Raw genomic sequence first — 17,817 nt, forward strand, 5'->3', positions numbered from 1 at the left:
GCGCCTGCTGGCCGGCGCGCGCGTCGTCGCCGAGGTGCGCTCTACCTCTACCTCTACCTCTGCCGCGCTACCTCTGTGTAGTTCGACGCGCGCCTGCGGGCTCTGCGCGACGAGAACCAGCAGCTGGCCGCGCGCCTGCTGGCCGGCGCGCGCGTCGTCGCCGAGGTGCGCTCTACCTCTACCTCTACCTCTGCCGCGCTACCTCTGTGTAGTTCGACGCGCGCCTGCGGGCTCTGCGCGACGAGAACCAGCAGCTGGCCGCGCGCCTGCTGGCCGGCGCGCGCGTCGTCGCCGAGGTGCGCTCTACCTCTACCTCTACCTCTGCCGCGCTACCTCTGTGTAGTTCGACGCGCGCCTGCGGGCTCTGCGCGACGAGAACCAGCAGCTGGCCGCGCGCCTGCTGGCCGGCGCGCGCGTCGTCGCCGAGGTGCGCTCTACCTCTACCTCTACCTCTGCCGCGCTACCTCTGTGTAGTTCGACGCGCGCCTGCGGGCTCTGCGCGACGAGAACCAGCAGCTGGCCGCGCGCCTGCTGGCCGGCGCGCGCGTCGTCGCCGAGGTGCGCTCTACCTCTACCTCTACCTCTGCCGCGCTACCTCTGTGTAGTTCGACGCGCGCCTGCGGGCTCTGCGCGACGAGAACCAGCAGCTGGCCGCGCGCCTGCTGGCCGGCGCGCGCGTCGTCGCCGAGGTGCGCTCTACCTCTACCTCTACCTCTGCCGCGCTACCTCTGTGTAGTTCGACGCGCGCCTGCGGGCTCTGCGCGACGAGAACCAGCAGCTGGCCGCGCGCCTGCTGGCCGGCGCGCGCGTCGTCGCCGAGGTGCGCTCTACCTCTACCTCTACCTCTGCCGCGCTACCTCTGTGTAGTTCGACGCGCGCCTGCGGGCTCTGCGCGACGAGAACCAGCAGCTGGCCGCGCGCCTGCTGGCCGGCGCGCGCGTCGTCGCCGAGGTGCGCTCTACCTCTACCTCTACCTCTGCCGCGCTACCTCTGTGTAGTTCGACGCGCGCCTGCGGGCTCTGCGCGACGAGAACCAGCAGCTGGCCGCGCGCCTGCTGGCCGGCGCGCGCGTCGTCGCCGAGGTGCGCTCTACCTCTACCTCTACCTCTGCCGCGCTACCTCTGTGTAGTTCGACGCGCGCCTGCGGGCTCTGCGCGACGAGATCCAGCAACAACCTTGATTTTTGGCTTTCATGTCTCTACAAACTTTTTATACACTGTGTTTTCGCTTTTCACAAAATTTTTACTCACGCTATAATCTTCTACACATCTATGTTTGTAATACCACAACTTTTGCAGTACATTCGCGTTAAGAGAGTAGTTTTTAATGAACCCATTGTTTTTGACACTAACAATAAAGACAAAAATAACCTGTTTAGTAGTCTCATATAACTTTAATGCGAATGGACTACAGAGTTATAATATTCCTCCTATTATTTTATCAATTATCGCATGTCTTGCGTAACAAAACAATATTAACATTTATATTATGGTATTTTTATGAAATCAATGTATTATTTAATTATATTCATCCTATTATTATTATTATTTATGTGTGAAAACTTCACATAAATTCTTGCAAATTTAATTTACTGATCGGCTGAAAGTATAAATTCCCTTCAAATGTCAATTTCAGTGGATTAAAATTGCTAGTTTTGTTCAAACTAACAAAAGTGCCAACGAATATTTAGAATCCAATAAAAGCGTTTTTGGGATAATATTTTTAAGGGTAATAATATCATAAATAATAAGTATAAATTCGTCAGCGCTCTGTTAAACGATTATGGATTGTGTCCAGATGCGCTGCTACCGTCTTTCACAATGCAACTGTCAAGAGCACGATGCACATGTAAGTTCGCCTTGGTTTGCTCCCACCGATCATAAAAAGAAAAATAAATGTGTAAGCTAACTTCATCCTTGAGACAAATTCTAAATGAGTAATTTGTCCAAAAAAAATTTAAGCATACATGACTTACACATTAGTTACATAAATATTACAGGAAGTATTATTTTATGTTGAATTTTAGCTATTTCACTAACATTTTTCATATCCATACTAATTTAATTTTTAGTATTTTCTATTAATCAGCTTATTCATTTTCTTCCTATGAGACAGACATCGCACGATTGATTCATTCTTTCATTTCAGATTGTATTCTTTGAAATTGTTTTATTGTAAATTTTGTTTATATATTTGTAGTTATACACTCGTATAGTTTATGTAATTAGCACCTAGACAAGTAGTTTTCACTCCATCACCTTAAACACTGTTTTGACTGTTTTTGTATTATTATCCAAACCTTTCTAGACTGTAGTAGTTTCCATAAAAATGTACTTACAGTCATTTTCATTTAATTATGCATATCTAATATAGTATAATAGTTTGCCAATGAGTGTTTTGTACATCAATTTGTAATATTACCAGGTGGAGCAGTTAGAGGCTCAAGCGCGCGAAATGAACCAAATGATCGTAGACTTAGAAGCTCGAAAAGCGGAATCAGACGAGAAAGTGAAAGAGACGGAAGAAAAGATACCCATACTGCGAGAGATAATTGCTAATCTCGAGAGCCAGCTGGAGCAGAAGACGGCGCACGAGGGGGAGGTGCTGGAGCAGCTGGAGAGTATGAAGAAGACTATCGACGACCGGGACAGTAAGATGCGCGCTCTGCTGGGGGAGCTGGAGTCGCTGCGGAGCGAGCGCCTCGACCAGAGCGAGCCGTGCGGCCGAGACGACGACAAGTACGCCGAGCTGCTGGACAGCGTCAAGGAACAGGTATGGGCAGAAACCTCATAAGTGATGACTAGAGTCATTCCACTTGTACTGTTTACTGAAAGTCTTACTATTTCCCTAAAAAGTTTATTTTCTGTTGATTATAAGGCTTAAAGTCACAAAATGTGGAAAAAATCTACTCTCTTGTCATAATATCAATCGGTCATAACGGACGTGGGCACTGGCGAAGGGAATGGTTCACAAATTTAAAGTCGCATAACGTGCAATGGAACGGGCTATGCTTCGGGTTACTCTCAAAGATAGGATTAGAAATGAGACTATTCTCGAGAGAACGAAAGTAACCGACATAGTCCACAGAATTAGCAAGTTGAAGTGGCAGTGGGTTGGTCATTTGTGTCGCCGGACCGATGGCCGTTGGAGCAGACGGGTCCTGTGGTGGAGACCGTGTCTGGCAAACGCAGTGTGGGACGTCCTCTGGCCCGTTGGACCGACGATCTACGAAAGATTGTTGGTGTAGTCTGGATGAGGATTGCGGAAAATGTCCTGATGTTGGAGGCATATGTCCAGCAGTGGACTGCAATAGGCTGAGCTAACTGTTTGCCGCGGTGTAATCATTCGTAGTTACTCGATCGGGGATCGCTGAACGCAAAGTTGATGAGGTCACTGTTTCCAGGCGCAGCTGCTGAGCGCGCGCCTGGCGCACCGCGCGCGTCTCCTGGAGCGCGCGCACGAGCAGGGCTCGCGCTCCGAGGAGCGCACCGAGGACGTGTCGCTGCGGGACCGCCTGCAGGTACGCGCTCGCCCACCTGTGCTGTACGTGTGTGTGTGCTCCGCCCACTGACCCCCCCCCTCCCCAGCTGTCGCCGCGCAGCAGCCCCAGCCCGCGCGGCGGCGCGGCGGGCGCGGCGGGCGCGCTGCTGGCGGGCGCGTGGGAGCGGCTGGCGGCCGTGGAGCGCGCGGAGGACGCGGCGCTCAAGCGCGTCGCCGACCTGGAGATGCAGCGCGCGCAGCTGCTGGACGTGGCGCAGGTAATAATAATAATAAAAACTCTATTGTACACCAAGAGTGAGCAAAATTACAAAAATAAAAATAGGAGTTAAGTACAAAAGGCGGCCTTATCGCCAATGAGCGATCTCTTCCGGGCAACCTTTGGATAAAGGAAATGGTATATGTTACGTCCGACCTGGAGTATATTGAAACGAGTGGAAGCGTGATCTCAGGTACGAACGGGACGAACAATTGTCTGCAGTACGCAGAGCTAACACTCAATGTCTTAAATAAAAATCCTACCTTAGTTTCACTGAATACTGTTCGGTGAAGCCTCGCCAGGTATAACTTAATTAACATCAAACTATAATTGGCCAATCATTACGTCTAATGCTAATCAATTATAATTAACTGAAGTGGCGGGCTGAAGCAGGAACCAGCAATCAAAATGGCCGTTGTTCGGCGTAGTTCCCTCACGTTTTTCACAATAATTCAACAAGGAATACAAGGAATACACTTTGCTATTAACAATTAAATTACTTCAAACAACAAAGGATGGTTCGATCAACAAAAGGCGATAATTTTTCGCGAGAACGAACAAGTACAAACAAAAGCGTAACTTTTATACGGAGACCGGAAAAACGATGCAAATTTTTAAATTCAAAGGTGACGAATGACAGCTCATAGATAAAAACCATTTCGTAAACTATACTAACTGTCATAGATAATGTAATAGTTTAGTGTTGCTACATTTGGTTCATAACAGTATATATGTAGACAGTTTAGGTGTACAGTTTTACCTAAACATATACGCACGCGCACCATGCCTATTGTCGCCTTCCGACTCACAGTGAGCGGCTACCGTGGCCATTGGACGCCTGCGATGTTGCGAGAGTTCCAAGAACGCTCTTCTGATATTCCAAGTCTATCGTATCTGACCCACCCCAAAAATCAGTCTACCTTACTCACGGCGAGAACGAAACTCTGCTTGAGAGCAGTTTTATTAAGCTGTGATGTATATAATGTATGTTCGGAGATAACTCCGTCGTTTATGAACCAATTTTGTTTTTTTTTTTTTTGAAAAGGAGATATCCCTAGTTTTGTACCATGATAAGGAAACCAGGATCTGATGATGGAATCCCAGAAAAATCGAGAGAAACTCTTAAAAATCCGCATAACTTTTTATTGAGTGTTTAATTCTGTAATAAATTGTCATGCTTTATTTTAGTAAGTATGTAATACCACTCGACAATAGATGTCGCTGTACGCAATTAAATCGCGCTAACGTTTTGTTCAACGGTGTGCATATATGGGCCTCCATACAAACATGTATTATATTGCCTTTATTAACCGACTTCCAAAAAAGAGGTGGTTCTCAATTCGACTGTATTTTTTTTTTTTTTTGAACTTTTGACCGGGTGGACCGATTTCGACATTTTTTTTTTAATCGAAAGGTGGTGTGTGTCAATCGCCCCATTTAAATTTATTTGAGATCTAACATTTACTTTTCGAACTATATCTAATAATGCGTTTTTGCTTGACGCTTTTTTCGTCGACCTACGTTGTATTATACCGAATAACTTTCTACTGGATGTACCGATTTTGATAATTCTTTTTTTGTTGGAAAAGGGATATCCCTAGTTTGGTACCATGATAAGGAAACCAGGATCTGATGATGAGATCCCAGAGAAATCGAGGGAAACTCTCGAAAATCCGCAATAAATTTTTACTGGGTGTACCGATTTTGATAATTTTTAATTTAATCGAAAGCTGATGTTTGTCATGTGGTCACATATACATTTTTCTATTTCTAATCTTTTATAACGAGTAGTTACTTGACTATTTTTTCGTCGATCTACGTTGTATTACTCTTCGATGTAATTGAAGTCGGTTTTTTTTCGTTTGCGAGCAAACACAATTATTCAGTGAAATAAATGGTCATCACCTTGAAACGGCGTATTTATACTGTAAATCCTGTAGTATTGCTGTAGTTCTTTTGGACGTGTTGTACACTGGGTGTACCAAGTTTGATGATTTTTAATTTAATCGAAAGCCGATCTTTATCATGTGGTCTCACATTTAAATTTCATCGAGATCTGATTACAACTTTTGGAGTAATCTTTGATAATGCGTATTTACTTGACTATTTTTTCGTCTACCTACGTTGTATTACTTGTCGATATAATTGAAGTCAATTTTTCTTCGTTTGCCTGGAAACACAATTATTTTGTCTACATTGGTATGTCTAAGATACCCGAAATACTGCAAGTATTTCCGGTAGTATATATCCGGTTTAAAATAATAAAGTATAACCATTTCATACCATTCTATCAATAACAATCTCTAAAATCTCTCAGATGTTTGCGTACGATACTTGGGGAGAACCATAAAGACACACACCCAGACAGTATTCAGTATTTGAACAAATACATCTTCCCCGAGCGGAAATCAAACGGCGTCAGATCTTAAGAAAAAATAAAATTTACCTCAAATATAAAAATAGAAAAAAAAATCGATTAAAATACATGGACATCTCCAAGAAAATCAACGATAATCAAATACGAATTAAACACCATAAACTACCCACCAGCTGCCACAAAACATCCTGTTCAAACACCAGCGACCTTGCGGCTGCTATCTGGCAGATATCCAGACGATGTCTATTCCGTACACTTCGTCACCGCGTCGCAAATATACCGTCTTGTCGATGTTCACTGGCGCTAAAGGGCTCGAAATAATTCCAACTACACTATTTATTTGTTACCACGTTTCAATCTTGGGCAGTTTTGTTTTGTGTTTTATTTTAACATTTCTCGGTTGTATACTCATATACGTGTAATGTATGTAAGTCCATGTCGATGCTATTTGTGTCATCAGTATTTATAGATTTAAAATCCCCACGTAAAGAGGGGTGTATCCGTCTAGATGTATATTTCGAAAGAAATAAGTATGATCACACTTGACATTTTTTTTGTCCCGTTTCTTTTTTGTTTGGTATTTTTTTTTTTTTTTTTTTTGAGTGGATAAAAAGTGTTGATTCATTTACGTTCTAAATTTGAACGCTGAATGTCGCTTTTTTTATCAATCTCCAGAAGTTTTACGTTGTTCGTAAAATTCAAACAAATCTACTAACACACACACTGATCTACTACTAATTACTAAAATTATTTAAAATGGGATATTTACCATGTTTTTTATTTTCATTTTGCGTAGCTCGATATACACGAATATCTTGTTCACGAATCTCATGACGAGTCTGAAAAAAAATAAAAATAAAAAAATTAAGTGGTGTCATGGGACACCAGGTAGGAACAAAGTTCCTTCGGATAGTATAGAAGCAACACAAATAAAAAAAAAAAATTGTTTAATTTTATATATATTTTTTTTTAGATATTGTTTTTTTTTTTTGTTTTTTGGTCTTTTATAGTAGTGTTTTTTGTAAAGGTTTTATTTTATATTATGAATATTTCTGAATATCCATTTCACCCTGAACACTTTTAACGCTATCCCATTTAAGAGCCATTTCACAATTTTACGCTCTGCAAGTTTAGGTAAATTTGGTCGCATCGCGCGAGTCGTACGAGCCGCGCGATCTTTGTGCTAGTACGTATAGTGTGACAACCAAAAGACCATCGTGATCATTTTCTGATGTATAATAAAAATTATAACTATGGTATAAAATGTTTTTTACATAATTAATTTGTTAAAAATTTCAAGTATGTTATATAACAACAGTCAATAAATTTAAAATAAAATTAAAAAAATTAATTTTATGAAACAATTTTTTTAAATTGATTTAGTTTTTTCAGTTTACGAATGAATCTAATATTTACGATATGAATAAAAAAGCATTTAATGACATCGACACCGACAAACATATTAATTAACAAATAACAAGACAAACAGATTAAAATGCCTATTTGTATTGATAGTGTGAGAAAAGAAAATTAAATTATACATTTGTTTACAGAAATTATCATTATATTATTTTACAGTCATTTTCGTAATATGTTTATTTTATTTATATTTTATTATGAAAGTATCAAATGCGTTTTATCCGCTATAACAACAGGCGCTTGGCGCGTGTGAGCGAAAGAGACGGCTGCGCAGAATTTGGCCTGGACCTTACCTCTAAGAGCGCTAGCGCTCGACTGATTTACCGGGCTTGATGCGTGGCAATATATACTATCTTTTTATTATTTAATATAAAATGTATTAAAAATAATTACATCTTTTAATTATTTTTTTGTATTCCTTAATGATGTAAGTTTACTTTGATGAAGATAGTTCGTTAAAATTTCTTAGTTTTCTAAGAGAAATATCGCTTTTAAAATTGTACTTATTTGGAAAATATTCGTAACTTTAAATTTTTTTTATCGTTTAATAGAGATACAAATGGAATAAAAATCTATGATAGTGGACAACAAAATTATATTCCACATATTATGATATTTTTTTAAAATGGTTTCAACGTAGAGGTTATTGAAAAGTAGGACTTCAAAGTATACATTGCGACCGTTTACCCAGGGAGGAGGCTGATGAAAAGGTTAATAATTTTATACACATAATATAAATCAAAATTCTGATCTGACTATGGACTACAACAAAGGTTGCTCTATTATATTTCAAGAATATAAATTACATTATTGCATCCAACACTGAGATTAACGACGTCAAAATATTACAATTTCGCGGATTGTTACCGATTTTTGTGAAATGGCTCTTAATATAAAATGACTTTGCCTTTTTATAAAGATTCTCGATTATTTATTTATTTATTTCGTAATTTTGTACCTCTGCTAATTATTAACAAAAATATTCAATATATTATCATGTTTTGAAATAATTTCAACAATATTTGAATATCAAATGAATTTTACTCTCATCTATGGCTTATTAGTATTGTTCGTTCATTTGCTCTTTGTGTCACTTTACTATTACACTATATAATTATCTGTGGTCGACTTCCATAATTACGCCATATTTGTTTACCATTTAGGAGACTTCTAAAAAAAAGGAATATACAAATAGACACGACAACCCCACGCCAAACATTTATACCGTTAATGTTAAATGAATTCGGTTTTACATACGTCATATTATACAGTTGTGCGACTGATATTATGTCACTGCCGTTATTTATTTTTCTTCCGGTTTTAGTCTCACATTTTTCTCAGTTCGGTCGCCCAGCCAAATGTCAAGCGCAGGCTTAAGGAACTTCGTTCCAAAAAACAACAATGCTAATTTAAAATCTTATATAAATCTACAAATTCTGTAATCCAATTTCACGATGTACGTAATCCAAAATACGTAAACATTTTCGCACTGTCTTCTGCTATAATTTACTTCGTTCTAAAATAAATATTAATTTACCAAAGTATTTCCGGTACTAAGCTGTCTCGATTCCGTCTCCTAATTTGTCTCGCCAAATTCTCTCGCCCACGTTCACATAATCTTCAAATTCATTGAACAATATCCATATCAATCATCATCATCATCATCGTTACAGCCTATACAGTCCACTGCTGGACATAGGCCTCCACAAGTTTACGCCAAAAATAACGTGAACTCATGTGTTTTGCCCATAGTCACCACGCTGGGCAGGCGGGTTGGTGACCGCAGTGCTGGCTTTGTCGCACCGAAGACGCTGCTGCCCGTCTTCGGCCTGCGTATTTCAAAGCCAGCAGTTGGATGGTTATCCCGCCACCGGTCGGCTTTTTAAGTTCCAAGGTGGTAGCGGAACTGTATTATCCCTTAGTCGCCTCTTACGACACCCACGGGAAGAGAGGGGGTGGCTATATTCTTTAGTACCGTAGCCATACAGTACCAGTCCATATCAATATAAATCAACAAATTCTTACGGTCTCCCTAAAAGCTCTCCAATATCAGCGCGTCATCTACGAAAGCGTTCGTGTTGATGATATTATTTTTAATTTTCATTCACGCGTATTCTGTTACAATCCTGTGAAAGTAATAACTATTAGGATGTTTTAACGTAGCGATTGATAAACTATCGTTTTTAAAATTCTTCTTCTATAATTTTTTTTGGATATTTTGAAAAGTTCGTTATAAAAATGCATTATATATATTTAACGATTAAGCCCAATTTCCCAAAATCAATACTGTGATTATTAATGACATTATTTTGGTTAAACACACTTAACAACTCTAATAGGATATGATTCCTGTGTCGGGGTTTCAAACACATCCACAACAAAATAACAAAGCTTAGACCACGATATATTGATATGGCCTGTATAAATAACATAAATACAAGGAAATAGATAAAAATATTTATTAAAGTTTGTTTTCGTACGTGATAGGCTAACTGTGTGTGTAATTTGCTGTTCATGATCTTGGTAGCGTCGCCATGAATCATTCCACAGCCGACCCTAATGTATTAACTCTCTCGCGCACTAGTTTTTATTACGTGCCTCATTGGACGTGCATTCAGGGCTGAATAAAAAATGCATTGGCACCATCTATGTTAACTGAAAAAAAATGTTTTATTTATATGGTTGTTTTTATTTCACGCTAAAACAACTAAAGCGAAGGCATTAAAACTTGTTAATTAGATAACTGAAATGTACATAGGGATACAGCAAAATACTAAATAGAGATTTTTGCGGGATGGAGAGCTGCGCGGATAAACCGCGAGAGGCATCTAGTGTTTCAATGAAAAATCTTGTGCATAATTTTTTTTTTCTGTTTCAACAACAGCTGACAAAACATGTATCGAAACATTAAATCGTAACATTAAATCGTAACACAGTTGTAAAATAAAAAAATAATTACTCGTAAAAAATCGGGAAGAGCGTGCGCCTGCGCAGTAAAAAACATCAGCCCTACGTGTCATTACAACACGCGCACACACGCATACTCCGCACGTGTGCGTGCGTGTGCGGGAGCTAAATATATAATATTATTGTACGGAGCGGGAATTTATGGAGGAGGCATGTAATTTATTGCTATTTGTTCTGGGAAAAAATGTTAAATCGGTAAAGAACCACGTTTGCTACGATACTTGGAAAATCTTGTCTATTTACATCAGATGTAACTTTTTTTTAAACGGTCGTAAAATTCGTAATTCAAGTATTTTGTAGTGATATCATTACAGCCTATACAGTCCACTGCTGGACATAGGCCTCCACAAGCTTACGCCAAAAATAGCGTGAACTCATGTGTTTTGCCCATAGTCACCACGCTGGGCAGGCGGGTTGGTGACCGCAGTATTGGCTTTGTCGCACCAAAGACGCTGCTGCCCGTCTTCGGCATGTGTATTTCAAAGCCAGCAGTTGGATGGTTATCCCGCCACCGGTCGGCTTCTTAAGTTCCAAGATGGTTGTGGAACCATGTTATCCCTTAGTCGCCTCTTACGACACCCACGGGAAGAGAGGGGGTGGCTAAATTCTTTAGTGCCGTAGCCACACAGCACACATTTTGTAGTGATATATTTACACATAAATATTTTACCAATAAAATATCTATTAGAAAGTTATTTTAAAAGAATAATTCAACTATGGGAAGTAATTATCTCTTACTAACATACAGTATACGGAACGCAGACGCGTTACAAATTTACCGCATCCAATTTTCAAGTGTTATCACATCAATAATTCCCGCGTCGTACAGCTGTAGCGCGCGGCCTTTCAGTCGGCTCAGATGTTCCAAAGCGTGTTTTGCTGCAAGAAGGTTGTTACCATACGCATATCGTCAAAAATCTCGCATTTCTCCGCCACTCCATATCACCGTAACACAATATTCACGATGTGACCATTTCTCTTAACGAACCGTGATTAGTGTGGGCGCGATGTAGGCCTAGATCGGTGTCTCGGACATCGCTAATGTAATGTTTTTGTGGTCTCACTTTAGGAAGTACTTTACTATGGGCCTGCCGGACTTGACGGTGAGTTGAAATATAAATACATTTTATTCGTTTCGCAAAATTTATAAATATATCGGCAGGTTTCTGCACTATGTTTTATGTGCAGAAGAGACTATTCAAGAGCCATGGTCACTTTTACGTCATGCAAATGACACAATGACTTGACATTTCAAAATGACCATAGTAAATACAATTACATATAGATCATAGCGCCTGGACCACGATATCATAACATCTCTTCAATTTTGTTTAGATTTTTTTTTTAATGTCGTCGATATTGTTCTCATCATGTTCTGCTAACGACCTCGCACACGCGAATTTTCGTTTGAAGGTTAATTCTAAATTTAAATAAAACATGTCATTTTCAACATTATCATAGAGAAAAGCGCACTAGATGTTCCAGAGACTTCCGTGAACAATGATAGTTTATTGTAAGTGCAATTGGCTTGACAAATTTGAAGTTTGTTTTTCATTGTGTTCATCTTTTCCATCTAATTCTTATTTCTATATGATCTTAACCTCAATGTAGTCCTCTTCTTAAAATTTACAACACAATACAAATACACCTTGCTGTACAACCAGCTTGTTACAAATAAGATTTTAAATTAACATCGCTATTGTCATTACTAAAATTCTTTAAAACGGAATATTTGAGTCTCGTGAACAAGACACTCTAATGTCGAAATATCAAGCTCCGTAAATCAAAAATAAAAAACACAATAAATATCCCGTTTTAAATAATTTCAGCTTGTTACATGTTCGAAAACAGCCAATCTCTTAAGACATTTAGAAAAGCGTATGAAAGAAAGCAAATTTATTTTCATCGATTTCTCTGTAATTAGTAATTTAAATCGTTCTCGTTTAAACCCCCTTTTCGGTTGAAAGATTTCAGGAAGTAACGCTTCGAAGCGGTTCACTTAAGCAATGTAAACTAATCGTAGTAACACAAACAGACAATCATCGCCGACGCTAAACATGAACTAAATACCTTTACTCGCTTAATTACAGAATACCTGTGATGTTAACTGTCATTTTACAGGAGTCGATTACCGACGATTTCACCAAAAACAACAATTTCTTAAGTATATATAGATTTCGAATTTCGTAAAGGGCTAAAAAATTCGGGCTTGAAATTTAGTATTTATAGTCGTTATTATAATTTTCTATACAATGCACTGTTCCCATATAAAAACGAGTGTGCTTTAGACCACACGACTGAAGTAAAACTTGCGAAACGTAACATTCTGTCTTTCTATCTTCACTAACTTACATCTCCTTCTCAACTTCCGTTCGCCTCTCCCGATCGCACTTTTCATAACGCTCTCGTCACGTATTCACCAGCTTACTGCGTAGTTTCACTTCAAAAAAGAGAGTGAACTCTCGTGAACGTATGGCATGTAAAAGTTTAGGCATACGTTATCTTTTAAGCTTTTTTCGGTCACATATAATTATGACGCCGCGTTGGCGCAACGGTTACAGCCATGGATTGTACCTGTTGCGTTGGCGTTTGCGGGTTCGATCCCCGCACATGACAAACATTTGTATTGGCCATACAGGTGTTTACCCTGGTCTGGGTGTTTGTGCAGTCCGTGTGGGTCTACAGTCCTTGTGGGTCTCCCCACCGTGCCTCGGAGAGCACTTTAAGCCGTCGGTCCCGGTTGTTATCATGTACACCTGATAGCGATCGTTACTCGTAGGAGGGAATATATCCGCCAACTCGCATTGGTGCAGCGTGTTGGATTAAGCTCTGATCCTACTCCTACATGAGGAAAGAGTCCTATGTCCAGTAGTGGGACAGGCTGAAGGCTTACAGGCTGAAGCGATAATTATGATAGCTTAAATAAAATTATAGAGGTTAATGTTCGTATTTCATAGCTGTTATCATTTTGGCATTTCTGTTTCTGCGTCTGGTATATTTTAAGTATGGGAATTTCGCAACGAATATTACCCACTTAAAAAGACTAGATAATTATTTTTGTAAGTTGTGTCTATAATGTTTTTTTTTTTTAAATTAAGGTAGTGGAAAGTGGAAATATTGCTTTGAACCTGAAGCACTCTGATAACGAGACAGTACTACGCAATTCGAGTGCTCATTTAATACGTTTATATAAAACGTATGCAACAAAACATTGTAATAAACATACCATACAGAGATAGAACTTTTATCGCCTACGGAAGTTAAATGAACTGCAGTTATTCTTTGTTACACTGCATCCTTCATTACTCTCTTAATAATTTATTTTCACAAGTCATAACTCCGTGTGATTATTTTTTTACGGTGCTTTGTAACGATTAAAACGTGTAACATGAACGTTTGCTGTTAACTCCGTTTAATTATTCCTCATAAATTAACGCCTCATACTCAACGGCCATCAGTAAGTTATGAATTCTGAAGATTAAATGTAATGAAAATATTTAATAACATTTTAAAAACGTCAAAACAATTACATTCACAAAAAAAAAACTCAACAAAAATAAAAACAAACTTAGGTAATGTGAGCTTGATGTTATCCAGCAATCTTAACATCAATCCTGTATCAAGAGTCCGAAAACAAACACAATTTACAAGCACAAACAGTCAGACCGATATAGAGATAGGACCTATACAAAAATTATACATTACTCATAATCACTAGTGCATCAGCCATTTGCAATGTTTACTAAGCCTACGCGTCATCTCTTGTCTTTGTTGCATGAAAAAGTAGCAAACTTTCTCATCTACCTTATCAGAAGTTCAAGTCCACATTTGATCTCGTTGTATGGATTCACTTGAATTAAAGGCTACTTGCGTCATAGAAGGCTAAAGATAAACAAATGGAATTTACGAATTCAGAAAAAGTTTTTCATTACTGTTAAAATATTGTAACGGCATTTCTAGGTTCTTCTAGGAAAACTTATAAGAAGCTATTGTAGGGATATTCAAGTATAAGCTTTGGCAAACACTAATTAGATTAAAACGTCAATGACCAAAACAAAACGAATACGCGCGATTCACTCATATTTTCGTCCGTTTTGCTATTTAAAAAAGAGGAATTATTTAATGTAAATGGGATTTTTTTTTTTTTTTTACATAGACTTAGAAAATTAATAGAATTTTATTTAGAGCTTGTTTTATTTTGTTTTTTATAAGCTTCTACAAAAATTATCGAAATTGTTTTAGGCCTACATGAAAATCGCAAGTTCCTAATGCCATTTTGATAAAGTTGTGAGATGTAATTTTAAAAATTGCTCTTGCGATACTTATAAAAATATACCAATAAAAGTAATTTTATTATAAAAAACGTGGTTATATTTATACTGTAAAATAACTTTCACGAATTTTCAGAACATCTCCGCTGCCCAATTTCAAAACAGTAAGGGACAAATTTTTCGAAATCGATTTTTTTGAATTTTTCGTTCCAATGGAGTCGTCTGAATATATTCACACGAATTATACTGTGTTTTGAAATTGGCCAGCCGATCAGTTTTAAAATTTACTTTGATATTTTTCATGTCGTTCACATTCAGGAATCTTTTGCCATCTGTGTATTTTTGCGTTGCACCGTCTAACCTTGTCTGACCTTATATTTATTGCCAACGTTTGCTCAATATAAGCACATTGAATCGTCCAAAGTTCACGGCATCGTAACGAAAACTGTTCATCTATTGTAAGCTCGTTAAAGTAATACTCGTGTATGAATGCGCATGTTTATTGTCCATTGTCCTCTACTTGATTTGTGTAATTTCTCTTGGCAAAAATCACGTTTTTCCAACGGCCAAAAGATGTGAATAGTACCAAAACAAACAGTGACTAATAACGCGTTTGCTATTGTTAACACCTTGTGTTGTCGGAGCCGTTTGAACACAAACACATGGGAATCTATTTTATTGCATAGAAACACATTGTATGCCAAAATATGAATTGATCTACAAAGTAAATGAGCTGAATAAAACGGTTTGTTGGATAAGGATTGTAAGGTAAACACTATTTTAAAAGTAAACTTTGAATAATCTTTGCAATGTATTAGTAATCATCATCATTACAGCCTATACAGTCCACTGCTGGACATAGGCCTCCACAAGTTTACGCCAAAAATAACGTGAACTCATGTGTTTTGCCCATAGTCTCCACGCTGGGCGGGTTGGTGACCGTAAATAGTAATATATCAATCGTTTTATACAATGTTCATTGTAGTAGTGAACATTTGATATCACAATAAATTCACAAGAAAATGTCCGCAAAAAAAGTCAAAAACTCAAGCAACTTAATACTAACTAATATTATAGTTATACTTCTAAAGATATGTTTGTATTTGAATTACTCCTTAAAACCTAATCGAAATCATACGTTAAAAAAGCAGAAACTGTGGAAAAGATTCTTTTAAATACTATTTTTCTCACTTATAAAAAAAATCTTGAACTTTGAAATAATTTATTATTCTAAAAAGTAAAAGAAACTTTCGCCTAATACATTAGTAAATCGAAGACGACTGTTGTTAAAACATTTACTGAAATAAATCTTTTGAATAATTTTGATAGTGGACTTTTCTCGTGTAAACTGGGACGCGGTATATTTAGCTCCTCTAACCGAGCCGGTTACTGCGCACGGATTAACGACTCGTTTGCTCAAACTGTGAGGGAAAACCGACTGTTTCCTGATGACGGCTGTGAAAACTGATTTATAACGGTTAACAGAAGGTAATGTGGGTCATGATGACAGTGTTTTGGGAAGTGAAACAAGGTATCGGATTGCAAGTTTGTTTCTTTGGCGTAGTGACGTAAAAAGGATAAATTATTTTATTTTACAGTATTTTTTTAAATTTATTTTTGTTTAGGTGTTAATTGTTGATAAAATGTAATTCAATTGTATCTAAAAACGGTTTTCCATCACTCGGTTTTTATGTCATTACGGTTTTTATGTCATTTGATATGTAATAGTGGTGTTTGTTTTGAAAAATAATTTTACTTTAGGTGAGTTTATAAGAAGGTTTATAACTTTATAGGCTAAAAATCATATCGCGTCCTAAATTTTATCTAACACGTAACTGTGTCCTAATAAAAAGAATACATTTTTCAAGTTTTTTACAAATAACGCTCTAACACATGAGTTATGCTAGTTCCACACTATTTTTATTTTTATCAAACGGTAGTGACGATCAAGCTGTAGGGTCGACTATAAAGACTAGAAGACTATCGGATAGACTATGAAGTCTATCCGATGTCTATCAAGTTGCTGGTATATTCAGGATATGTTCAGCTCAAAATCTGGAGTAACCCGTCTGAGAAAGTACCTCGACCTTACAGAATTAAAGTTCAAAGTATATATTGTGGTACAGGAGGTGCGCGCCGAGCGCGACGTGTTGCAGGCGCGCATGTCGGAGCAGGCGCTGCGCATCTCGTCGCTGTCGGCGCGCCTGCAGCGCCAGCGCAACGACGCGGAGGCGCTCGCGCACACCGCGCACTCGGACCTGTCCGTGCGCCTGCACGACGCGCACGCCGAGGTGAGCACACGCGCACACGTACACACACACACACATCTCGTCGCTGTCGGCGCGCCTGCAGCGCCAGCGCAACGACGCGGAGGCGCTCGCGCACACCGCGCACTCGGACCTGTCCGTGCGCCTGCACGACGCGCACGCCGAGGTGAGCACACGCGCACACGTACACACACACACACATCTCGTCGCTGTCGGCGTGCCTGCAGCGCCAGCGCAACGACGCGGAGGCGCTCGCGCACACCGCGCACTCGGACCTGTCCGTGCGCCTGCACGACGCGCACGCCGAGGTGAGCACACGCGCACACGTACACACACACACACATCTCGTCGCTGTCGGCGTGCCTGCAGCGCCAGCGCAACGACGCGGAGGCGCTCGCGCACACCGCGCACTCGGACCTGTCCGTGCGCCTGCACGACGCGCACGCCGAGGTGAGCACACGCGCACACGTACACACACACACATCTCGTCGCTGTCGGCGCGCCTGCAGCGCCAGCGCAACGACGCGGAGGCGCTCGCGCACACCGCGCACTCGGACCTGTCCGTGCGCCTGCACGACGCGCACGCCGAGGTGAGCACACGCGCACACGTACACACACACACACATCTCGTCGCTGTCGGCGCGCCTGCAGCGCCAGCGCAACGACGCGGAGGCGCTCGCGCACACCGCGCACTCGGACCTGTCCGTGCGCCTGCACGACGCGCACGCCGAGGTGAGCACACGCGCACACGTACACACA

Source organism: Melitaea cinxia, chromosome 15, assembly GCF_905220565.1.
Source record: "Melitaea cinxia chromosome 15, ilMelCinx1.1, whole genome shotgun sequence".
Taxonomy (NCBI): Eukaryota; Metazoa; Arthropoda; class Insecta; order Lepidoptera; family Nymphalidae; genus Melitaea; species Melitaea cinxia.